Below are 27,512 nucleotides of genomic sequence, written 5' to 3'. Positions count from 1 at the left end.
CGCCAACCGATCAAACTGAGTAGTATACTCAGTGACGCTCATGTTCTCCCGCTGGGTCAGGTGAACGAACTCTTTCCTCTTGGCGCTTCTGACCGCCTCGTTGTAGTATTTCGCATTAAAGAGTTCCTGGAACCTTTCCCAGGTCATGGTGGTGACGTCATGGATCTGAGACACCATGTCCCACCATACCAGGGCGTCCTCCTGGAACTGAAACGTGGCGCACACCACTCTGTCGTTACAGGTGACACCCATGTTGTAACACCCTAACTAACTTAGGCGTATTACGTGATTTTTAAACGTACTGTGCAGCTCGTTGCTAATCAACGAGGTTTATGGAAAAACATGATTAATTAAAATTTTGTTTTTTAATTAAACTTATAAACCATATTACAATAGACTCGGGATCCCGATTATAAAATCATTTACAAAAAGATTTAACTGCTTAACTATTACATAAAAATAAAAGTCGTCTAACGACCAGTTACAAAAATTCAGCCTTGCTGTCCCGAGGATCGTACGCTCCAGGCCTAACCGCCCCGACATGTACAATCTCATAAGCTCGCTCACGGTCTATCAGCTACAGCCTTGCCTTTACCTACACATGAACGTAAACTGTGAGTCGACAGACTCAGTAAGAAAAGCATAATAATACTCATACATAATACTAACTGCCGTGTCCAACACGATACTGAGTCCCGCTACTGCCATGTCCAACATGGTACTGAGCCACTACTGCCATGTCCAACATTGTACTGAGTTCTGAACGTTCATAGGGACGGTACTATTGACACGTAACAACCTGATCGGTCGAACCGGTCATACTCCGGCTGCTGGTCATACTCCAGCCTGTACCGACGTGTTACTATATCCTCTTGATCGGTCAAACCGGTCATACTCCGGCTGCTGGTCATACTCCAGCCTGTACCGACGGGATACGTCAATAGCACGGAACCACCAACCAAGTGTCAGCCTGATCGGTCAAACCGGTCATACTCCGGCTGCTGGTCATACTCCAGCCTGTACCGACGTGACAGGGTTGGATGGTTCGAAGCCTATATACATAACTAATGTAATCTAGCAGGCTTCCTACATGCACGCTAAACATGTAATCTACATATGCATACTGTTATACTAATCTTACCTGGATTCCGATTTCAGGTGTGCTGGTCAACCTGACTGGAACTGAAGCTGAGCGGCGGATTACTGGCTCCTAAACCATAAAAATCACAACGCTATAAGTGACACGCTAAATCACTTCCCGGGGACTAAAACTTGGAACTAAAAGTTTCCCTATCGATAAAAAACATGGCAATACCCCTAAAAACATAAAAACGAGGAAAACTAGGGTTTCTGAAAATTCCCCAACCGGTAGACCGGTTGCCCAACCGGAATTCCGGTTCTGGGAATTACTGGACACCCATCCGGAATTCCGGTTGCACAACCGGAATTCCGGTTCCTCGCAGGAATTTTTCAAAAATTCCTAACTTGATCAATTCTAACCCAAATCAATCCAAACCTTCCAGACCTGTTCTATATGTCCCAAATAACCATTCAAAGGCAACAAAATCACCCAGAACACTCAGAAACAAAAATCACCATGTGAGCTCCAAGCTTTGAGTTAGAACTCAAACTTGGCTAAAGCTCACTCACAAGCCCCAAAGCTAGCTTAGAATCACATAATCAAGCATAGAAACATAGCAGAAAACAAAACCTAGTTCATGCAACGACTACAGCCACCAATTCTCAATTTTTTACTTTGAAAATTAAACTTTTGCATAAGAAAATTCTAGCATGCTCAACCTAGGAATCATACACCACAAGTAGCTTAATTAACATCTAAAAATCATGCTTTTTAACCTCAGAAAATAACCACAGAATGCAGCAGCAACAACATCCAAAATAACATGCATTTACTCATCTTTTTATCAAAAATTCCAAGAAAACATAGAAGGACAAGTTCAAGGATCTTACCAACAATTGAATTACACTTAAAATGGTTGAAAAAATGATTGAATTGATGAGAAAATCTCCCAGCCCTAGCAGCTCACACCAAGCCGAGAGAGAGAGAGAGAGAGAGAGAGAGAGAGAGAGAGAGAGAGCTTTGAGTGAAAATTTTTCTAACTTTTCTAACTTTGATTTTTTTTTTTTGATAAAATGAATAAAAGTTAAGTAATATAAATCAACTCCATTTCAGCCAAATATACCATGAAATAAACATTTATTTTTTAAATAATAAACTCACTAAGACAAAACACTAATGGGGCAAAAAGACCATTTTGCCCCTCCACCATAAAATCACATAAGTCATACTAAAGGGGTATTTTGGGAAATTCTAAATTCCCAACCATTCCCGACATTCCCAATGTCTAAAACCCGTCCCCAAACTACTAACATACTAAGCTGTGATTTCTACTGAGCCAAACGCCGAGTTCCAAAATACCGGGCACCGGAAATGCAAAATATGAAACTACTGAATAAGATAACCATGCATTTCTGAATTCCATAAATAACAGTAATAAATTATTTAAATAGCTATAAATAATTTCATAATTAATCATAAACAACTGCTAATTTCCAAATTAACTAAGCGGGCTTTACAACGTTATCTGGAGAGGATTTGCAGCAGGTTGCTACGTGTGACTACATCGGCAACCAGGGAATGCTGTTTGGAATGATGTATAATCTTCTTTAATCTAATTAACCTTATATCAAATTATAGTTAAATTATTATAAGACACTAACAATTTTTTTGGCAGGCACATATGGGAGAGTGTAAAGCCCGCTTAGTTAATTTGGAAATTAGCAGTTGTTTATGTTTAATTATGAAATTATTTATAGCTATTTAAATAATTTAGTACTGTTATTTATGGAATTCAGAAATGCATGATTATGTCATCAGTAGTTTTTATATTTCGCATTTCTGGTGTCCGGTATTTTGGAACTCGGCGTTTGGCTCAGTAGAAATCACAACTTAGTATGTTAGTAATTTGGGGACGGGTTTTAGACATTGGGAATGTCGGGAATGGCCGGGAATTTAGAATGTCCCAAAAATACCCCTTTAGTGATTTTTATGTGATTTTAGAATGGAGGGGCAAAATGGTCTTTTTGCCCCAATGACTTTTTGTCTTTTAGTGACTTGTTTATTTGAAAAATAAATGTTATTTGTGTATTTTATTGGCTGAAGTAAATGTGATAAGTGGCTTTAGCTTATTTTCCAATTTTTACAATTTATGCTAAGTGTTGAAAAGAAAGAAACTCTCTCAAGCCTCTCTATTTTCGGCCAAGCCTTGAGCAGCAAGGAAGGGGTGTTTCTCCTTTGATTTTGGCTGGTTATTCATCATCTCTTAGGTCCATTGCAAGCTAGGTTGGTTCTTGTCTTTCCCTCTTTAAATTTCTTGAAAAAAAATGTGTAAAAGTGATGTTGCATGCATGTTTTTGTGGCTGTTTTTATGGCTGTGTTTAGTTGTTATTTTCTGAGGTTCAAAGCATGTTTAATTGATGTTAATTGAGTTGTTTGAAGCATGATTAGTTAGGTTGTTCAAGCTTTGAGTTTTCTATGTAAAAATGTGGTTTTTGGAAGGAAAATGTTGTGAATCTGTTCTGTGATGTTGCTGTTGTTTCTATTAGTTTGCAGAGGTGTTATTATGCTTATTTGGGTAGAATTAAATAGGTTTGGATGCATGTTAGGTGGATTTGCTCAAGCTTGAGTTTGGAACTCAAAGCTTGAGCTCCAATGGTGATTTTTGTATATGTGGTTTCTGGGTGGTGTTGATGCTTTGGATTTGTTCTAGGGATAGTTTAGAACAGGTCTGGAAAGTTTGGGACCAATTGGGGTTGAATTGGTCGAGTTATGAGATTTTTAGTTGGCTGCCTGCGAGGAACCGGAATTCCGGTTGTGCATCCGGAATTCGGATGGGGGTTCGAAATTCCCGTAACCGGAATTCCGGTTGGGCAACCTGGTCTCCGGTTGGGGAATTTTTCCGAACCCTAGTTTTCCTCGTTTTTAGGTTTTTAGGGGTATTGCCATGCTTTTTATCGATAGGGAAACTTTTAGTTCCAAGTTTTAGTCCCCGGAAGTGATTTAGCGTGTCACTTATAGCGTTGTGATTTTTATGGTTTAGGAGCCGTGTCCGCCGCTCGGCTTCGAGCCTTCCAAATGTCGAGTTGTGGCACACACGAAATCGGAATCCGGTAAGATTAGTATAACAGTATGCATATGTAGATTACATGTTTAGCGTGCATGTAGGAAGCCTGCTAGATTACATTAGTTATGTATTTAGGCTTCGAACCATCCAACCCTGTCACGTCGGTACAGGCTGGAGTATGACCAGCAGCCGGAGTATGACCGGTTCGACCGATCAGCCGACACTTGGTTGGTGGTTCAAAGTGCTATTGACCTATCCCGTCGGTACAGCCGGAGTATGACCAAGCGGCCGGAGTATGACCGGTTCGACCGATCGTGGAGGATACTTGTCAATAGTACCGTCCCCCGAACGTTCAAAACTCGGTACCATGTTGGACATGGCAAGAAGTGGCTCGGCATCATGTTGGACATGGCGATAGCGGGACTCGCATCGTGTTGGACACGGCAGTCAGTTTTATGTATGATATTATTATGCTTTTCTTACTGAGTCTGTCGACTCACAGTTTATGTTCATGTGTAGGTAAAGGCAAGGCTGTGGCTGATGGACCGTGAGCGAGCTTATGAGATTGTACATGTCGGGGCGGTTAGGCCTGGAGCGTACGATCCTCGGGACAAAGAAGGCTGAGATTTTTGTAACTGTCGTTAGACGACTTTCATTTTGATGTAAAAGTTAAGCAGTTAAAACGTTTGTAAATGATTTTATAAATCGGGATCCCGAGACTTTTATAATATGGTTTATAAGTTTAATTAAAAAGCAAAATTTTAATAAATCACGTTTTTCCATAAACCTTGTTGATTAGCAACGAGCTACACAGTACGTTTAAAAATCACGTAATACGCCTAAAATAGTTAGGGTGTTACAATTTGGTATCAGAGCCGCCAGGTTGTCTTCCGAAGATCGTCACGACATGTACAATCATCATCAGCAGTTAGCTCGGTTCACGGTTCAGTAAGCCTTTATTGCTTTAGTAGTTTATTTTATTCAGTTATGAAAAAGAAAAGCATGTTAGGAAGCATGTTAGTAGCCTGATAGTAGAATAGGCGCATGTTTCATTTCTGATTTCCAAATTAAGCGGCATTAGTAAGCTCGCCTTGAATACGACCTGATATGCCAACTCTTGGTTTCGCAGGCGGTTCTAGCTAGATGGACGCCAGGCAGAGTACCAGGAGTCAGGGCAACTCCGTAGGGTCGAATCAGGGACAGGGAGCTCGCCCCCACCGCTAGGGGCCGAGGCGAGAGGTCCCCGAGGCGGGGCTCGTGGCCGGGTGATGAGAACCCGCCACAGCTGCCCTGTGCTCCCCGGCCGATCGTGAGCCCCGAATTGGGAGTTGCGGTTTGCGGAGATGCAAGCCCGGATCGAAGAACAAGACCTCGAGATCCAGAGGTTGAGACAGCAGGGTGCTCCTGCAGTTCCAGTGCCTATAGTTCCAGTTGCACCCGCCCCTGCTGCCCAGGCCGAGATAGTGGTGGCGGCCCATAGATTGGAACCATTGTATGAGCGGTTCCGGAAGCAAGCACCTCCGGTTTTCCTGGGAGGTCCGGACGTAATGAAAGCCGAGCAGTGGCTGACGGTGATTACCAGAATTCTGAATTTCATGGGTGTCACCGGTAACGACAGAGTGGTGTGCGCCACATTTCAGTTCCAGGAGGACGCCCTGGTATGGTGGGACATGGTGTCTCAGATCCATGACGTCACCACCATGACCTGGGAAAGGTTCCAAGAACTCTTCAACGCGAAATACTATAATGAGGCGGTCAGAAGCGCCAAGAGGAAAGAGTTCGTTCACCTGACCCAGCGGGAGAACATGAGCGTCACTGAGTATACTACTCAGTTTGACCGGTTGGCGAGGTTAGCCTCGGGAATTGTGCCGACCGACTTCAGCAGGAAGGAGAAGTATCTGGACGGGTTGAATCCCAAGATCAGGCATGACCTGATGATTACCACCGACGACAGCACCACCTATGCTCAGATGGTGGAGAAGGCACTGCGAGCTGAGGGCGCAGTGGGGTGCATGTCGAATCCGCCCAAGATCTCGGTTAGTGGCGGAGCTCCTACCCCTCCCGCATCGGCTATAGCAGGGGGAGGAGTGGTTCGGCCATTGATCAGAGGAAGAGGGCACCCACCGCTTCCGTTGGCTCGAGTCGAACAAGAGGTTCCGGGGAACCGAACGCAGGAGTCGTCCTGGTGGTAATGAGACCCGATTCTCCTATCCCGAGTGCCCTAGCTGCAAGAGGCATCATCGGGGTGAGTGCAAGGGGCAGGGATGCTTTCATTGTGGCATGCCCGGACACTTCAAGAGGGAATGTCCCCAGCTCCGGCCAGAGGCACCGAGAGCTCCAGCGATACCCACTCCAGCCAGGGTGTTCGCTATCACGCAGGCTGATGCAGATGCCAGCCCATCAGTTGTTATAGGTCAGCTTTTCATTAACAACTCACTTTATTCAGTGCTGTTTGATTCTGGAGCTACACATTCTTATGTGGCGGCCAGAATCTTTAGTAAGTTGGGTAGACCCTTTGATAGATATGAATCAGGGTTTGGAACCCTGTTACCTGGCGGAGAATTGGTTATCTCCAATAGGTGGATTAGGTCTATGCCGATCAGGATAGACGGTAGAGAGTTAAGCGTTGATCTGATAGAGATGAGCTTAGTCGAATTCGATATTATTTTAGGAATGGATTTCCTATCTAAATATTCGGCGAGCATTGACTGTAAGAGGAAGATGGTGGTCTTCCAACCGGAAAGTGAAGAACCGTTTGTATTTGTGGGTTCGGTTCAGGGATCTCGGATCCCGGTGATCTCGGCTATGTCAGCGAGAGAATTACTGCACGGTGGGTGCTTAGGGTTTTGGCCGTGGTGGTGGACACCACTCGGCCAGACACCATTCGGCCAAAGGACATCAGAGTGGTTCGGGAATTTTTGGACGTTTTTCCCGAAGAACTTCCAGGGTTACCACCTCAGCGGGAGATTGACTTTGTGATTGACTTGGCACCAGGGGTGGATCCGGTTTCCAAAGCCCCGTATAGGATGGCTCCAGCTGAACTTAAGGAATTGAAGATTCAGCTCCAAGGGTTGCTTGACATAGGGTTCATTCGACCCAGTGTGTCACCCTGGGGAGCCCCGGTTTTGTTCGTCAAGAAGAAGGATGGATCTATGAGGATGTGCATCGACTACAGAGAGTTGAACAAGCTGACGGTGAAGAATAAATATCCATTACCTAGGATCGATGACTTGTTCGATCAGCTTCAGGGGAAGACGGTCTTCTCTAAGATTGATCTCCGTTCGGGTTATCATCAGTTGAGAATCCGAGAGGAGGACATTCCAAAGACGGCTTTCCGCACTAGGTATGGACACTACGAGTTTTTGGTTATGTCATTCGGACTAACCAATGCTCCTGCAGCATTCATGGACCTGATGAATAGAGTATTCAAGGATTTCCTCGATATTTTTGTGATTGTGTTTATCGACGACATCCTTGTGTACTCTCAATCAGAAGAGGAGCATGAGTTACATCTTCAGATGGTACTGCAACGACTTCGAGAACATAAGCTCTACGCCAAGTTCAAGAAATGTGAGTTCTGGTTGTCTCAGGTGTCCTTCCTAGGGCACATTGTGAGTAAAGACGGGATCAAGGTGGATCCCGGGAAGATTGAATCCGTCAGAGATTGGCCGAGACCGAAGACAGTGACAGAGATCAGAAGCTTCTTGGGATTAGCTGGGTACTACCGTAGGTTCGTGGAGGGGTTCTCCAAAATTTCAATGCCCCTAACCGAGCTTACAAAGAAGAATCAGCGTTTTATCTGGTCAGATAAATGCGAAGCTAGTTTTCAGGAGCTGAAACAGAGGTTGATTACTGCTTCGGTGCTAGCTTTGCCTTCGGACAAGGAGAAGTTCGTAGTCTACTGTGACGCATCCAAACAGGTTTTGGGGTGCGTATTGATGCAGGCCGATCGGGTTATCGCTTATGCCTCTCGTCAGTTAAAGGATTATGAACAGCGATACCCGACTCATGATTTAGAATTAGCCGCAGTGGTTTTTGCACTGAAGATTTGGCGGCATTACCTGTATGGAGAGAAGTGTGAGATCTATACCGACCATAAGAGTCTCAAGTATTTCTTTACTCAGAAAGATTTGAACATGAGACAAAGGCGTTGGTTAGAATTAGTGAAGGACTACGATTGCGAGAACCTCTATTTTCCCGGAAAAGCCAATGTAGTGGCTGATGCCCTGAGCAGAAAGGGTCCCGGGCAAGTAACTAGCATGGTTCAGATTTCACCACAGCTAGCAGAGGATATGGTTAGATCCAGCATTGAGTTTGTGGTAGGTCAGCTTCACAACTTGACGCCGGTCTGATCCGTTGGAAAGAATAAAAGTCGCTCGTATGACAGATCCGGAGTTAGTGAAGATCCGAGATGAGGTATTGGCTGGTCAAGCCAAAGACTTTTCAGTGTCAGATAGTGGGATGCTTTTGTATAAAGCCAGTGTTTATGTTCCGAACAGTGTGGAATTGAGAAACGAGATCTTTGAGGAGGCTCATTCTACCCCGTATTCTCTGCATCCCGGCACCACCAAGATGTACCAAGATTTGAAACCGTACTTCTGGTGGAACGGTATGAAGAAGAATTTGGTAGAATTCGTATCGAGATGCCTCAATTGTCAGCAGATCAAGGCCGAACATCGAGACCGACGGGGTTGTTGCAGCCTCTAACCCTACCAGAATGGAACTGGGAGGATATTACGATGGTTTTTGTGGTCGGGTTACCTAGGACCACGGGTATGTATGATTCCATATGGGTAGTGGTGGACCGATTTACGAAATTCGCTCATTTTCGCACGGCCGAACAACATTTACAGTGGATCAGTTGGCAGAATTGTACGTCAGGGAGATAGTGAGACTTCACGGGGTACCGAAGTCTATAGTTTCGGACAGGGATCCGAAATTCACCTCCAAATTTTGGCAAAGTTTGCAACGGGCAATGGGTACGAAGCTAAAATTCAGTACAGCATTCCATCCTCAGACAGATGGTCAGTCCGAAAGGACAACTCAGATATTGGAGGATATGTTGAGAGCCTGTGTTATGGACTTTGAAGGCTCATGGAGTAAGTATCTACCGTTGATAGAATTCTCTTACAACAACAGTTATCAGAGTACGATAGGGATGGCTCCCTATGAACTGTTGTACGGTAGGAAATGTAGATCCCCTATCCACTGGGATGAGACAGGGGAGAGGAAATACCTAGGTCCGGAGTCAGTTCAGCGGACCAATGAGGCGATAGAAAAGATAAAAGCTAGAATGCTTGCCTCACAGAGCAGACAAAAGAGTTACGCAGATCCGAAACGTAGGGATGTTGAGTTCCGAGTAGGGGACCATGTGTTTTTGCGAGTATCTCCGATGAAGGGGATTAAACGTTTCGGGAAAAGAGGCAAGTTATGCCTTAGATTTACAGGACCTTTCGAGATTCTCGAGAAGATAGGTCAAGTGGCATATCGGTTAGCATTGCCTCCAACCTTATCAGCAATGCACAACGTATTCCATGTCTCTATGTTGAGAAAATACGTTTCAGACCCCTCTCATATACTCAGTTATGAGAGTCTTCAGCTTCAGCCAGACATGTCATATGAGGAACAGCCAGTGCAGATCCTGGATAGAAAGGATAAAGTCCTTCGGAATAAGACCATAGCATTGGTCAAGGTTCTCTGGAGAAACAGCAAGGTGGAGGAAGCCACCTGGGAGCTAGAGTCAGATATGAGAGCTCAATATCCAGAGTTATTCAGGTTAGATTTCGGGGACGAAATCCTTTTAAGGGGGGAATAGTTGTAAAGCCCGCTTAGTTAATTTGGAAATTAGCAGTTGTTTATGTTTAATTATGAAATTATTTATAGCTATTTAAATAATTTAGTACTGTTATTTATGGAATTCAGAAATGCATGATTATGTCATCAGTAGTTTTTATATTTCGCATTTCTGGTGTCCGGTATTTTGGAACTCGGCGTTTGGCTCAGTAGAAATCACAACTTAGTATGTTAGTAATTTGGGGTCGGGTTTTAGACATTGGGAATGTCGGGAATGGCCGGGAATTTAGAATGTCCCAAAAATACCCCTTTAGTGATTTTTATGTGATTTTAGAATGGAGGGGCAAAATGGTCTTTTTGCCCCAATGACTTTTTGTCTTTTAGTGACTTGTTTATTTGAAAAATAAATGTTATTTGTGTATTTTATTGGCTGAAGTAAATGTGATAAGTGGCTTTAGCTTATTTTCCAATTTTTACAATTTATGCTAAGTGTTGAAAAGAAAGAAACTCTCTCAAGCCTCTCTATTTTCGGCCAAGCCTTGAGCAGCAAGGAAGGGGTGTTTCTCCTTTGATTTTGGCTGGTTATTCATCATCTCTTAGGTCCATTGCAAGCTAGGTTGGTTCTTGTCTTTCCCTCTTTAAATTTCTTGAAAAAAAATGTGTAAAAGTGATGTTGCATGCATGTTTTTGTGGCTGTTTTTATGGCTGTGTTTAGTTGTTATTTTCTGAGGTTCAAAGCATGTTTAATTGATGTTAATTGAGTTGTTTGAAGCATGATTAGTTAGGTTGTTCAAGCTTTGAGTTTTCTATGTAAAAATGTGGTTTTTGGAAGGAAAATGTTGTGAATCTGTTCTGTGATGTTGCTGTTGTTTCTATTAGTTTGCAGAGGTGTTATTATGCTTATTTGGGTAGAATTAAATAGGTTTGGATGCATGTTAGGTGGATTTGCTCAAGCTTGAGTTTGGAACTCAAAGCTTGAGCTCCAATGGTGATTTTTGTATATGTGGTTTCTGGGTGGTGTTGATGCTTTGGATTTGTTCTAGGGATAGTTTAGAACAGGTCTGGAAAGTTTGGGACCAATTGGGGTTGAATTGGTCGAGTTATGAGATTTTTAGTTGGCTGCCTGCGAGGAACCGGAATTCCGGTTGTGCATCCGGAATTCCGGATGGGGGTTCAGAAATTCCCAGAACCGGAATTCCGGTTGGGCAACCGGTCTGCCGGTTGGGGAATTTTTCCGAACCCTAGTTTTCCTCGTTTTTAGGTTTTTAGGGGTATTGCCATGCTTTTTATCGATAGGGAAACTTTTAGTTCCAAGTTTTAGTCCCCGGGAAGTGATTTAGCGTGTCACTTATAGCGTTGTGATTTTTATGGTTTAGGAGCCAGTAATCCGCCGCTCAGCTTCAGTTCCAGTCAGGTTGACCGGCACACCTGAAATCGGAATCCAGGTAAGATTAGTATAACAGTATGCATATGTAGATTACATGTTTAGCGTGCATGTAGGAAGCCTGCTAGATTACATTAGTTATGTATTTAGGCTTCGAACCATCCAACCCTGTCACGTCGGTACAGGCTGGAGTATGACCAGCAGCCGGAGTATGACCGGTTCGACCGATCAGGCTGACACTTGGTTGGTGGTTCAGTGCTATTGACCTATCCCGTCGGTACAGGCTGGAGTATGACCGGCGGCGGAGTATGACCGGTTCGACCGATCAGGAGGATACTTGTCAATAGTACCGTCCCCTGAACGTTCAAAACTCAGTACCATGTTGGACATGGCAGTAGTGGCTCAGTATCATGTTGGACATGGCAGTAGCGGGACTCAGTATCGTGTTGGACACGGCAGTCAGTTTTATGTATGATATTATTATGCTTTTCTTACTGAGTTTGTCGACTCACAGTTTATGTTCATGTGTAGGTAAAGGCAAGGCTGTGGCTGATGGACCGTGAGCGAGCTTATGAGATTGTACATGTCGGGGCGGTTAGGCCTGGAGCGTACGATCCTCGGGACAGCAAGGCTGAGATTTTTATAACTGTCGTTAGACGACTTTCATTTTGATGTAAAAGTTAAGCAGTTAAAACGTTTGTAAATGATTTTATAAATCGGGATCCCGAGACTTTTATAATATGGTTTATAAGTTTAATTAAAAAGCAAAATTTTAATAAATCACGTTTTTCCATAAACCTCGTTGATTAGCAACGAGCTGCACAGTACGTTTAAAAATCACGTAATACGCCTAAAATAGTTAGGGTGTTACAGAGAGCATCAACGGTTTGAGAAAAATTTTCAAGTTTTACGACCCAGAGCTTCTCATAGTGCATGGGATCAACGATGAAGAAAAGAGTCAGTCTTTTGACGATGCGGCAAGACGATTGGCTAATTGGTTATCATTAATGAACAACAACCACCAAATGTTCTTTATTCCTTGGAATATCGGGTAAACTTTATTAAATTCTTTAGTGCTAATTGTTCATTTCTATATTTTGTCTTCAAATTATTTTTATACTATCTTACTTATATTCCAATATAATTTTCTAGGATGCATTGGACGCTAGTGGTGGTTACGCCAAGGAAAATTATCCATTTAAATCCTATAAGTGGCCACCCAATTCCCAAAGTAATAGAACAAATGATCAGAAGGTAATAACTTAATGACTTCTTATGTAACGAATTTAAATTAACTAACGAATTGAAATGCTAATATAATTTTCCCAAACAGGGCATTCATGTATATAGGGAACGCACATGACTATCTTGGCCCGTGACAAGGAATTAACCAAGCAAACTGTCCAAGACAACCTAAAAGCCAAGAATGCGGTTTTTATGTTTTGAAATATATCACTGACATCGTCGCACGTGCCAACCCCAGCCATTACATACAAGATCAAAAAGCTGTAAATTTTAATTATTGATTATAGTATATAAATTCTATAATAACAAATATATAATATACATATACATAAACTAATATAAATTTTTAATTTTTTTAACAGTTTGGGGGTAAGAAGCAATACGATCCAAAAACAGAATTGTTACCACTACAGCGAAAGTGGATCGAACAATTGATGGCGGTGATTCACGGTGACGATTGAGGTTCAAAGGTCGAAGAATTTTTCTTCATTATGTAATTTTTATAGATTAACTTGTAGTTAGATTTATTAACTTATTAATATTTTTAACTAATTTTACATTAGTGTTTGTGTAATATTTAATTACTTTTATGAAATCAAATTATGTTTTTACCCAAATTTAATTACTATTTAATTTAAAATGTAATTAGTATATAATTAAATTAAATAAATATGTAATTTAAAATTTAAATAAATATGTAATTTAAATTAAATAAAATAATATATAAATTAATAAATATATAATTAAATTAAAAAAATGAAAAAAAAACTGAAATTCGCGTACATATGGCATCGGTTGCTACGCCACATATGGCGTCGGTTATTGGCTAGGAACCGACGCCATATGTACACCTATGGCGTCGGTTCCAAGCTAATAACCGACGCCATAGGGGAACATATGGCGTCGGTTCATATAAACCCTTTAGCGTCGCCCTGATCAGCGTCGGTAGCGAATTTCGCGAAAACCGACGCTGAAAGGGCTTAAAAACCGCCTCTAAAGGGTGTTTTTGTAGTAGTGAGAGTAGTGCCCACACACAGCAAACAGTACCTCAATCATAGATTAGAAGATTGTGAAGGATCACATCCAACTGGAGGACATTCGGGCTCAGATCTTGATCATACTCTGCAACAGAAAGGAATCAAGGGTCAGAGATCTGAGTGGAAGGAGAGATATTATTCCGCTGCACCCACTTTAAGGTTTCTCATACTTTATATGTGTTTATTTATTATCGTTTTAGAAGTTCATATTTAGGTTGTTAATCAACATACTTGTGAGTAGATCTAAGATCCTGGTAAAATTAATTCCAACAACTGGCACCAGAGCCATGGTTATTGATTTGCTTGCAAGAAATTTGGACTTAAAACGATTTGTTTGTGATTTGGATGGTATCATGTTGTTTTGTGTGTTGTATTGATGATTGATTGATGTTTGTTAAATTCTGGGAAAAATAATTGATTTTCTGTTTTTGGAATTATTTTTATTTGATATTTTGGAAAAAGATAAGCAATTTACTTTTTTACAGAACTCGATTACGATTTTATTTGAATTAGTTATGAATTTTAGAAAATCGGGAAAAATCAGGGTGGTGATCACCCTTCCCACGCGCGCGGAATGGCTGCTTGCAGCCTCCCAGCGCTGTGGAAACTCGGCAGATCACCCCATATGCGCGCGCGGATGGTATGATGTGCATACCATTCGTACAGCGTGCAATTTTCTTCGTTTTCTTCGATTTTTCATGCTATTTCATGGAATTAACTTCTGATTTTTTGTGTAGTTTTGTATTTTGATTTTTATTTTTCATATTTCAAATCTAATTATCAGAACTAAATTAATTTGATTATTCAAAATTAATTTTAGATATTAGTGTAATTTGAATTTGAAAATAGGTAAAAATTATTTTTGCTTACCTCTTTTCTTATTTTCTTTAAAATTTAATTATTTTATCTTATTTTTAAATCTAAGGTCAGATATTAAATTCCTTTTATAAAATATTTCTTTTTTAAGAAATTTGACCTTATTTAAAATAAGATTACTATAATCATGGTATTTTAAAAAGGAAATAAGATAATTTTGTTAACTTTTAAATTTTGTAATTTTTTTTAATTAAATTATAAAATCAGAAAACGGTATGTATTTATCATTTTCTATTTTATTGAATATTTAATTTATTAAATAACATGAAGTTTAAAAGGTAAGTTAGCAAATTTTTTTTTGAAATGATATTTAGGTTACTTGAAACCTAATTTTTCAAAATTGTAGGTTTAATTTTAAATATTATTTTATTTCATTTCAAAATCCGAAAATATTTTTTTATTATTATTTTCAAAATATAATTAATAATTTAAAATAAAATAAATCATACATCCAACTATCCAAATCTAACTTGTTGCAGGAGTATGTGTTTTAGATTGTTTGTAAGTTTTTCTAAAACCTATCATTGCTCGACCTAAATTGCCATGGTTAACTTGTTGACACATCGAATGATCTGATTTTAACCCATGGTTCAATTGTCAATAGGTCAAGTAAATAATTTGTAACAGGTGAATTTTACATTCTTCTTTCATCTGTGTATGACCTAATAACATGATAGGGTCCATCCAAATATGTTTGCCTGTGTGAGCCTATATGTTTATTTTATTATAGATGCATATAGGTTGTTGCTAAATAAAATATCATACCCTGATAGATTTTATTTAGGTCCATTTAGTTTTTGGACCTATTCAATTAATAAAAGTTATTTATTTTTAGTTTAAATTCCTCTCTTTTGGGCCTTGTGTGAGAGATGGGGGCCAATAGAAGTGGGTACGACATACTGAACCCAGCTCCCCCTCACATGAACTAACCCAATTGTGAAGGTCCATTTGCCTGATTTGAATAACTGTACTAGGTTAATTAAATTAGTTTAACCTAATAAAATTGATTCGCAACATAATTAACTTTTAAAATATATGAAATTTATTTTCATTTTAATATTTTAAAGTTAATTTTAAGAAAAACACTCTTAGTTTAAGATATTATTTCTGGGTAAACTATTTGTATTTTTCTTGTATTTAATTAAATAAAGAATTTTAACTAACTAGATTCTTTCTGAAACTTACTTTAATTATTTCATTAAATACTCCTATTTAAGTTATGAATTAGTTATTTTAACTGATTTTTCTTATCAACTTAAATTTGAATATCTTTTGAATTTAATATTAAGTTTAGGAATTCTAGGAATTGGTTATTGAAGATTCTTAAGATGTTTTTTTTAAGTTGATTTTAAACTTAAAATGGAATATTCTTAAATTAGGTAGTTACCATTTAATTTTGATATTTAATTAAATTTTATTTGGAAAATTTTAAGTTGCTTATTTTAGATTCTTTCTATAAAAACTTAAATGAGATATTTTCCAAATCTTGAAAAGATACTTAGTTAAATTGAGATATTTTATAGATAGTTATTTCTATACTAATTATTATTTCTAATATTAAAATAGGAAAATATTATTGATTGTAAAATTAATTGCTTAATAATTAATTTTGGTACAATTCAAGTTAAGAATATATTTCCTAGTATTAAACTAGAAATTAATAATTATGCCTTCTCTATACTTAATTATTTATTTCTTGAATTTAATATATTTAATTAAATTTAAAATTAAATATCTAAGTTGATTTTCATAATGATATTTAAATATTGTTATTTTCATGACATTTAATTAAATAGAAAATTATTTTAAGTTGGGTATTTTTTTATAACAACTTCAATTTGAATAATTTTCAAAATATATTTTATTTATTTTATTAATCATTATTTTTGAAATTGCATTTGATTATGCAAGATGATTTTGAATTTATCTTGAAAAATAGATTAAAGTTGTAAATTAATTATTTTAATTAATTTTTGAATCAACTTAAATCAATTATATTTTTTATTTATTGATTAATAAACTAAAATATATTATTATTAGAAATTGAATTAATTAGTTAAAAAAATCTAGATAGATAGTATTTTGCTTGAAGTATTTTTTCTAGTAAAGATTAATTTATTTATTTTAAGTATTTTTAAAATTGTATAGTTTTATACTTTAATTTTTCGAAATACAATATATATTTTTATAGAAAATTTAAATTTGAGTTGGAAATTAATTTAAATTAATACAACTTAAATTAAATAATTTTCTTAATATTTATTGGAAAATTAATACTAAGATGGAAATAATTCATTTTATTTTCTTAACCATCTAAGTTTAATTTTATAAATATTAAATTAAATTTTATTTAGAATTTTTATTCTAAATTTAAATTTAATTAAATAAATATATATTTAAAATAAATAAATAGTAGAAGAAAATACATTTTAAATAATGAGCTTTATTATTATTAAGATATTCGATCTCCATTGTTGGTTTTACATAGCTATTGTTTTAGTGAGCAATCCTCCCTAATGGAGGAACGTTCATTAGAAAGTTAGCACCGTTTAATCTCGAAAGATAAGTATATTTGTAAGTTTTTTATATGAGTATTGATCACCCTAATGGTGGCGACTGTATAAGACTTACAAACATATGAAACAATGATGGAAGCTCATGAAATAGGAATGACCTTGACTCTCGCCTAAACGGGACAACGTCGGATTCTCTTTTCGATCGAATAAAAGGTTGCTAGAATATTTATTATTTTAGATGAGCTGACAACTCTATTCAATGGATGATAGCTTTGACTCTCGCTGTAACACCCTAACTAATTTAGGCGTATTACGTGATTTTTAAACGTACTGTGCAGCTCGTTGCTAATCAACGAGGTTTATGGAAAAACGTGATTAATTAAAATTTTGCTTTTTCATTAAACTTATAAACCATTTTAACAAAAAGTCTCGGGATCCCGATTTATAAAAATATTTACAAACGTTTTTACTATTCAACTTTTACATCAAAATAAGGTCATCTAACGACCGTTACAAAATCTCAGCCGTGCTGTCCCGAGGATCGTACGCTCCAGGCCTAACCGCCCCGACATGTACAATCCCATAAGCTCGCTCACGGTCCATCAGCAACTGCCTTGCCTTTACCTACACATGAACGTAAACTGTGAGTCGACAGACTCAGTAAGAAAAGCATACTAATATCATACATAAAACTGACTGCCGTGTCCAACACGATACTGAGTCCCGCTACTGCCATGTCCAACATGGTACTGAGCACTACTGCCATGTCCAACATGGTACTGAGTTTTGAACGTTCAGGGGACGGTACTATTGACAAGTATCCTCCTGATCGGTCGAACCGGTCATACTCCGGCTGCTGGTCATACTCCAGCCTGTACCGACGGGATAGGTCAATAGCACTGAACCACCAACCAGTGTCAGCCTGATCGGTCGAACCGGTCATACTCCGGCTGCTGGTCATACTCCAGCCTGTACCGACGTGACAGGGTTGGGTGGTTCGAAGCCTAAATACATATCTAATGTAAACTAACAGGCTTCCTACATGCACGCTAAACATGTAATCTACATATGCATACTGTTATACTAATCTTACCTGGATTCCGATTTCAGGTGTGCCGGTCAACCTGACTGGAACTGAAGCTGAACGGCGGATTACTGGCTCCTAAACCATAAAAATCACAACGCTATAAGTGACACGCTAAATCACTTCCCGGGGACTAAAACTCGAAACTAAAAGTTTCCCTATCGATAAAAAGCATGGCAATACCCCTAAAAACCCAAAAACGAGGAAAACTAGGGTTCTGAAAAATCCCCAACCGGAAGACCGGTTGCCCAACCGGAATTCCGGTTCTGGAAAAATCTGAACCCCCATCCGGAATTCCGGATGCTCAACCGGAATTCCGGTTCCTCGCAGGCAGCAACCAAAAATTCACATATCTTGACCAATTCGAACCCAATTGATCCCAAACTTTCCAGACCTGCTCTATAGGTCCCAAATGACCATTCCAAGGCCTCAAACCTACCCAGAAACCTCACAAGCAAATTTCACCATTGAAGACCAAGCTTTGAGTTCAAGAACTCAAACTTGGTTAAACCCACTAGCATGCACCCTAGCCTAGTTAATTCTACTTAACTAAGCATTAAAACACCTCTGCAAACTAACAATAACAACCAGCAATAACACAGAAACTAAACATAGCATTTTCTCACAAAAATCATCAATTTTCACATATAATTTAAAAGCTTGAACAATCTAGCTACTCATGCTTCACACAACTCATTTAACATCAAAAATCATGCTTTGAATCCATAAATTAACAACAAAATCACAGCAGCAAGAACATTTCACAATCACATGCATTTCATCCATTTTCATCATTTTTCTTGAATAAAACACAAAGGGAAATAAAAGGAATCAAACCTAGACTTGAATTACACTTAGAGGAGGAGAAAATCACAAGCTTTGAAGAGGAAAATCTCTGCCCTAGCAGCCCAACACCAAACCGAAAAGAGGGAGGAAGAGAGAGCTTTGAGTGATTTTTTTTCTAATTTCTTTAAAATGACTAAGTGTTGAAATTTGAGAAAAGGGAAATATAAATCACATAAATCATCTATTTCAGCCAAATAAACACTTAATTAATTATTTATTTTCCATTTCATAAAGTCATAAAAGACAAAATACTAATGGGGCAAAAAGACCATTTTGCCCCTCTACCATAAAATCACTAAAATCATACTAAAGGGGTATTTTTGGGACATTCTAAATTCCCGGCCATTCCCGACATTCCCAATGTCTAAAACCCGTCCCCAAAATACTAACATAGTAAGTTGTGATTTCTACTGAGCCAAACGCCGAGTTCCAAAATACCGGACACCGGAAATGCGAAATATAAAAACTGCTGATGACATAATTATGCATATCTGAATTCCATAAATAACAATGATAAATTATTTAAATAGCTATAAATAATTTCCTGATTAATCATAAATAACTGCTAATTTCCAAATTAACTAAGCGGGCTTTACAACTATTCCCCCCTTAAAAGGATTTCGTCCCCGAAATCTCACCTGAATAACTCTGGATATTGAGCTCGCATATCTGACTCAAGCTCCCAGGTGGCTTCTTCCACCTTACTGTTTCTCCAGAGAACCTTGACCAACGCTATGGTCTTATTCCGAAGGACTTTATCCTTTCTATCCAGGATCTGCACTGGCTGTTCCTCATAAGACATATCTGACTGAAGCTGAAGGCTCTCATAACTGAGTATATGAGAGGGGTCTGAAACGTATTTTCTCAACATTGAGACATGAAATACGTTGTGCACTGCTGATAAAGCTGGAGGCAATGCTAACCGATATGCCACTTGACCTATCTTCTCGAGAATCTCGAAAGGTCCTGTAAATCTAGGGCATAACTTGCCTCTTTTCCCGAAACGTTTGATCCCCTTCATCGGAGATACTCGCAAAAACACAAGGTCCCCTACTCGGAACTCAACATCCCTACGTTTCGGACCGCGTAACTCTTCGTCTGCTCTGGGAGGCAAGCATTCTAGCTTTAATTTTCTCTATTGCCTCATTGGTCCGCTGAACTGACTCTGGACCTAGGTATTTCCTCTCCCCTGTCTCATCCCAGTGGATAGGGGATCTACATTTCCTACCGTACAACAGTTCGTAGGGTGCCATCCCTATCGTACTCTGGTAACTGTTGTTGTACGAGAACTCCACTAACGGTAGGTATTTACTTTATGAACCCTCAAAGTCCATAACACAGGCTCTCAGCATATCCTCCAATATCTGAATTGTCCTTTCGGACTGACCATCTGTCTGAGGATGGAATGCTGTACTGAATTTTAGCTTCGTACCCATTGCCCGTTGCAAACTTTGCCAAAATTTAGAGGTGAATTTCGGATCCCTGTCCGAAACTATAGACTTCGGTACCCCGTGAAGTCTCACTATCTCCCTGACATATAACTCTGCCAACTGATCCACTGTAAACGTTGTTCTGACCGGCAGAAAATGAGCAGATTTCGTAAATCGATCCACCACTACCCAGATGGAGTCATACATACCCGTGGTCCTAGGTAACCCGACCACAAAATCCATCGTAATGTCTTCCCATTTCCATTCTGGTAGGGTTAGAGGCTGCAACAACCCTGCTGGTCTCTGATGTTCAGCCTTGATCTGCTGACACGTGAGGCATCTCGAAACGAATTCTACCAAATTCTTCTTCATACCGCTCCACCAGAAGTACGGTTTCAAATCTTGGTACATCTTGGTGGTGCCGGGATGTAGAGAATATGGAGTAGAATGAGCCTCCTCAAAGATCTCGTTCCTCAAGTCCACACTGTTCGGGACACAAACCCTGGCTTTATATAAAAGCACTCCACTAGCTGACACTGAAAAGTCCTTGGCTTGACCAGCCAATACCTCATCTCGGATCTTCACTAACTCCGGATCTGACGTCTGAGCAACCTTTATTCTTTCTAACAGATCAGATTGCAGCGTTAAGTTGTGAAGCTGACCTACCACAAACTCAATGCTGGATCTAACCATATCCTCTGCTAGCTGAGGTGAGATCTGAACCATGCTAGATACTTGCCCGGGACCCTTTCTGCTCAGGGCATCGGCCACTACATTGGCTTTCCCGGGATGGTAAAGGATCTCACAATCATAGTCCTTCACTAATTCCAACCAACGCCTTTGTCTCATGTTCAAATCTTTCTGAGTAAAGAAATACTTGAGACTTTTATGGTCGGTATAGATCTCGCACTTCTCACCATACAAGTAATGCCGCCAAATCTTCAGTGCAAAAACCACTGCGGCCAATTCTAAATCATGAGTCGGGTATCGCTGTTCATAATCCTTTAACTGACGGGAGGCATAAGCGATAACCCGATCGGCTTGCATCAATACGCACCCCAAACCCTGTTTGGATGCGTCACAGTAGACCACGAACTTCTCCTCGTCCGAAGGCAAAGCTAGTACCGGAGCAGTAATCAATCTCTGTTTCAGCTCTTGAAAACTAGCTTCGCATTTATCTGACCAGATAAATCGCTGATTCTTCTTTGTAAGCTCGGTTAGGGGCATTGAAATTTTGGAGAACCCCTCCACGAACCTACGGTAGTACCCAGCTAATCCCAAGAAGCTTCTAATCTCAGTCACTGTCTTCGGTCTCGGCCAATCCCTGACGGATTCGATCTTCCCGGGATCCACCTTGATCCCGTCCTTACCCACAATGTGTCCTAGGAAGGACACCTGAGACAACCAGAACTCACATTTCTTGAACTTGGCGTAGAGTCTATGTTCTCGAAGTCGTTGCAGTACCATCTGAAGATGTAACTCATGCTCCTCTTCTGACTGAGAGTACACGAGGATGTCGTCGATAAACACAATCACACAGATATCGAGGAAATCCTTGAATACTCTATTCATCAGGTCCATGAATGCTGCAGGAGCGTTGGTTAGTCCGAATGACATAACCAGGAACTCGTAGTGTCCATACCTAGTGCGGAAAGCCGTCTTTGGAATGTCCTCCTCTCGGATTCTCAACTGATGATAACTCGAACGGAGATCAATCTTAGAAAAGACCGTCTTCCCCTGAAGCTGATCGAACAAGTCATCGATCCTAGGTAATGGATATTTATTCTTCACCGTCAGCTTGTTCAACTCTCTGTAGTCGATGCACATCCTCATAGATCCATCCTTCTTCTTCACGAACAAAACCGGGCTCCCTGTGGTGACACACTGGGCCGAATGAACCCTATGTCAAGCAACCCTTGGAGCTGAATCTTCAATTCCTTAAGTTCAGCTGGAGCCATCCTATACGGGGCTTTAGAAACCGGATCCACCCCTGGTGCCAAGTCAATCACAAAGTCAATCTCCCGATGAGGTGGTAACCCTGGAAGTTCTTCGGGAAAAACGTCAAAAAATTCCCGAACCACACTGATGTCCTCTGGCCGAATGGTGTCTAGCCGAGTGGTGTCCACCACCACGGCCAGAAACCCTAAGCACCCACCGTGCAATAATTCTCTCGCTGACATAGCCGAGATCACCGGGATCCGAGATCCCTGAACCGAACCCACAAATACGAACGGTTCTTCACTTTCCGGTTGGAAGACCACCATCTTCCTCTTACAGTCAATGCTCGCCGAATATTTAGATAGGAAATCCATTCCTAAAATAATATCAAATTCGACTAAGCTCATCTCTATCAGATCAGCGTTCAACTCTCTACCATCTATCCTGATCGGCATAGACCTAATCCACCTATTGGAGATAACCAATTCTCCGCCAGGTAACAGGGTTCCAAACCCTGACTCATATCTATCAAAGGGTCTACCCAACTTACTAAAGACTCTGGCCGCCACATAAGAACGTGTAGCCCCAGAATCAAACAGCACTGAATAAAGCGAGTCGTTAATAAGAATCGACCGTAACAACCGATGGGCCGGCATCCGCATCGCCTGCGTGATCGCGAATACCCTGGCTGGAGTGGGTATCGCTGGAGCTCTCGGTGCTTCTGGCCGGAGCTGGGGACATTCTCTCTTGAAGTGCCCGGGCATGCCACAATGAAAGCATCCCTGCCCCTTGCACTCTCCCCGATGGTGCCTCTTGCAGCTAGGGCACTCTGGATAGGAGAAGCGAGTCTCATTACCACCAGGACGACTCCCTCTGTTCTGGTTCCCCCGGAACCTCTTGTTCTGACTCGAGCCGCCGAAGCGTGGGTGCCCTCTTCCTCTGATCAACGGCCGAACCACTACTCCCCCTGCTAAATCCCTGATGCAGAGGGGTAGGAGCTCCGCCACCAACCGGAGTACTGGCTGAATCTGACATACATCCCACTGCGCCCTCAGCTCGCAATGCCTTCTCCACCATCTGAGCGTAGGTGGTGCTGTCGTCGGTGGTAATCATCAGGTCATGCCTGATCTTGGGATTCAACCCGTCCAGATACTTCTCCTTTCTGCTGAAGTCGGTTGGCACAATTCCCGAGGCTAACCTCGCCAACCGGTCAAACTGAGTAGTATACTCAGTGACGCTCATGTTCTCCCGCTGGGTCAGGTGAACGAACTCTTTCCTCTTGGCGCTTCTAACCGCCTCATTGTAGTACTTCGCGTTGAAGAGTTCTTGGAACCTCTCCCAAGTCATGGTGGTGACGTCATGGATCTGAGACACCATGTCCCACCATACCAGGCCGTCCTCCTGGAACTGAAATGTGGCGCACACCACTCTGTCGTTGCCGGTGACACCCATAAAATTCAAGATTCTGGTGATCACCGTAAGCCACTGCTCGGCTTTCGACACATCTGGACCTCCCAGGAATACCGGAGGTGCTTGCTTCCGGAACCTCTCATACAACGGTTCCAATCTATGGGCCGCCACTACCATCTCGGCACGGGCGGCGGGTGTGCCACCGGAACTGCGGCACAGAACCGGCAGAGCACCCCGCCGTCTCAACCTACGAATCTCGAGGTCTTGCTCTTCGATCCCGGCTTGCATCTCCGCAAACCGTAACTCCCGATTCGGGGCTCACGATCGGTGAGGGGAGCCTGGGCAGCCTGTGGCGGGTTCTCATCACCCCGACCACGAACCCTGCCTCGGGGACCTCTACCTCGGCCCCTAGCAGGTGGGGGAAACCGAGCTCCCTCTCCCTGATTCGACCCCACCGAGTTGCCTCGACTCCTGGTAGTCCGCCTGGCGTCCATCTAGTTAGAACCGCCTGCGAAACCAAGAGTTGGCATATCAGGTCGTATTCAAGGCGAGCTTACTAATGCCGCTTAATTTGGAGATTAGAAATGAAACATGCGCCTATTCTACTATCAGGCTACTAACATGCTTCCTAACAGGCTTTTCTTTTTCATAACTGAATAAAATAAACTACTAAAGCAATAAAGGCTTACTGAACCGTGAACCGAGCTAACTGCTGATGATGATTGTACATGTCGTGACGATCTTCTAAGACAACACAGCGGCTACGATACCAAGTTGTAACACCCTAACTAATTTAGGCGTATTACGTGATTTTTAAACGTACTGTGCAGCTCGTTGCTAATCAACGAGGTTTATGGAAAAACGTGATTAATTAAAATTTTGCTTTTTCATTAAACTTATAAACCATTTTAACAAAAAGTCTCGGGATCCCGATTTATAAAAATATTTACAAACGTTTTTACTATTCAACTTTTACATCAAAATAAGGTCATCTAACGACCGTTACAAAATCTCGGCCGTCGTCCCGAGGATCGTACGCTCCAGCCTAACCGCCCCGAGCATGTACAATCCCATAAGCTCGCTCACGGTCCATCAAGAATCGCCTTGCCTTTACCTACACATGAACGTAAACTGTGAGTCGACGGACTCGCAAGAAAAGCATACTAATATCATACATAAAACCGACCGCCGTGTCCAACACGATACCGAGTCCCGCCATCGCCATGCCCAACCTGGTACTGAGCACTCCTGCCATGGCCAACAGGGTACTGAGTTTTGAACGTTCAGGGGACGGTACTATTGACAAGTATCCTCCTGATCGGTCGAACCGGTCATACTCCGGCTGCTGGTCATACTCCAGCCACATGCCGACGGGATAGGTCAATAGCACCGAACCACCAACCGGTGTCGGCTGATCGGTCGAACCGGTCATACTCCGCCGTCGGTCATACTCCAGCCTGTACCGACGTGACAGGGTTGGGTGGTTCGAAGCCTAAATACATATCTAATGTAAACTAACAGGCTTCCTACATGCACGCTAAACATGTAATCTACATATGCATACTGTTATACTAATCTTACCTCGGATTCCGATTTCGAGTGTCTTGCCAACCCGACCGGAACTGAAGCTGAACGGCGGATTACTGGCTCCTAAACCATAAAAATCACAACGCTATAAGTGACACGCTAAATCACTTCCCGGGGACTAAAACTCGAAACTAAAAGTTTCCCTATCGATAAAAAGCATGGCAATACCCCTAAAAACCCAAAAACGAGGAAAACTAGGGTTCTGAAAAATCCCCAACCGGAAGACCGGTTGCCCAACCGGAATTCCGGTTCTGGAAAAATCTGAACCCCCATCCGGAATTCCGGATGCTCAACCGGAATTCCGGTTCCTCGCAAAACAACCAAAAATTCACATATCTTGACCAATTCGAACCCAATTGATCCCAAACTTTCCGTACCCGCTCTATAGGTCCCAAATGACCATTCCAAGGCCTCAAACCTACCGTAAACCTCACAAGCAAATTTCACCATTGAAGACCAAGCTTTGAGTTCAAGAACTCAAACTTGGTTAAACCCACTAGCATGCACCCTAGCCTAGTTAATTCTACTTAACTAAGCATTAAAACACCTCTGCAAACTAACAATAACAACCAAAGAATAACACGTAAACTAAACATAGCATTTTCTCACAAAAATCATCAATTTTCACATATAATTTAAAAGCTTGAACAATCTAGCTACTCATGCTTCACACAACTCATTTAACATCAAAAATCATGCTTTGAATCCATAAATTAACAACAAAATCACAGCAGCAAGAACATTTCACAATCACATGCATTTCATCCATTTTCATCATTTTTCTTGAATAAAACACAAAGGGAAATAAAAGGAATCAAACCTAGACTTGAATTACACTTAGAGGAGGAGAAAATCACAAGCTTTGAAGAGGAAAATCTCTGCCCTAGCAGCCCAACACCAAACCGAAAAGAGGGAGGAAGAGAGAGCTTTGAGTGATTTTTTTTCTAATTTCTTTAAAATGACTAAGTGTTGAAATTTGAGAAAAGGGAAATATAAATCACATAAATCATCTATTTCAGCCAAATAAACACTTAATTAATTATTTATTTTCCATTTCATAAAGTCATAAAAGACAAAATACTAATGGGGCAAAAAGACCATTTTGCCCCTCTACCATAAAATCACTAAAATCATACTAAAGGGGTATTTTTGGGACATTCTAAATTCCCGGCCATTCCCGACATTCCCAATGTCTAAAACCCGTCCCCAAAATACTAACATAGTAAGTTGTGATTTCTACTGAGCCAAACGCCGAGTTCCAAAATACCGGACACCGGAAATGCGAAATATAAAAACTGCTGATGACATAATTATGCATATCTGAATTCCATAAATAACAATGATAAATTATTTAAATAGCTATAAATAATTTCCTGATTAATCATAAATAACTGCTAATTTCCAAATTAACTAAGCGGGCTTTACACTCGCCTAAACGGGACACTGATATCAGTTTGTTGAAAACCTTGGAAATTATTTAGGATTGTATTTTTTTAGTATTTTCTCTTGTCATTCCTACTTGCTATGTGCTAATAATTTCTGACTAAGGTTTTGTGTTAAACCATAATTGATTTCTATTTATTATTTTGTAGTATCCTGTATTGCCATGTCAAATACCATGTTGTCAGTGTTGACTGAAAATAAGCTAAATGGATCTAACTTCCCTAAATGGAAAGAGAACATTAATATTACTCTCATAGGTGAAAGTGCCCTGTTTATCTTGATTGAGCCGTCTCCTGAATAGCCAGGTGACAATGCAACCAAAGCTGTTAAAGAGAAGTTCGAGCGTTGGCAGAATGCTAACAACAAAGCTATAATACTTCATGCTTTCCAGCATGGTTGACACCTTGAAAACAAGGTATGGCATCAATCCAGTCTCGCTTTGACGCGACTAACAAATTCATCAACGCACGCATGGAACCCCATCAAAATGTGCGTGATCACCTTCTCCAAATGGCAGGTTATTTCCGGGAAGCCCAGAATCATGGTGCTAAAATGGATCAGACAACTCAAGTGAGTCTTATCTTGAATAGTCTGACTCCAGCTTTTCTGCCCTATACATCAAATTATGTCATGAATAAGAAGGAACAAGACTTTCACATGTTAGTCAATGACCTTCAGACATATGAAAATTTGATTGGAGGACCCAAGAAGAAAGGGAGTAAACCTCAGAATTCTGGAAATGGTAATGGGACGAGTAATCCTGAGGCACACGTTGCTT

The sequence above is a fragment of the Cannabis sativa genome, chromosome 1, assembly GCF_029168945.1.
Source record: "Cannabis sativa cultivar Pink pepper isolate KNU-18-1 chromosome 1, ASM2916894v1, whole genome shotgun sequence".
NCBI lineage: Eukaryota > Viridiplantae > Streptophyta > Magnoliopsida > Rosales > Cannabaceae > Cannabis > Cannabis sativa.
The sequence above is the reverse complement of the archived record's forward strand: the minus strand, read 5'-3'. Positions refer to the sequence as shown.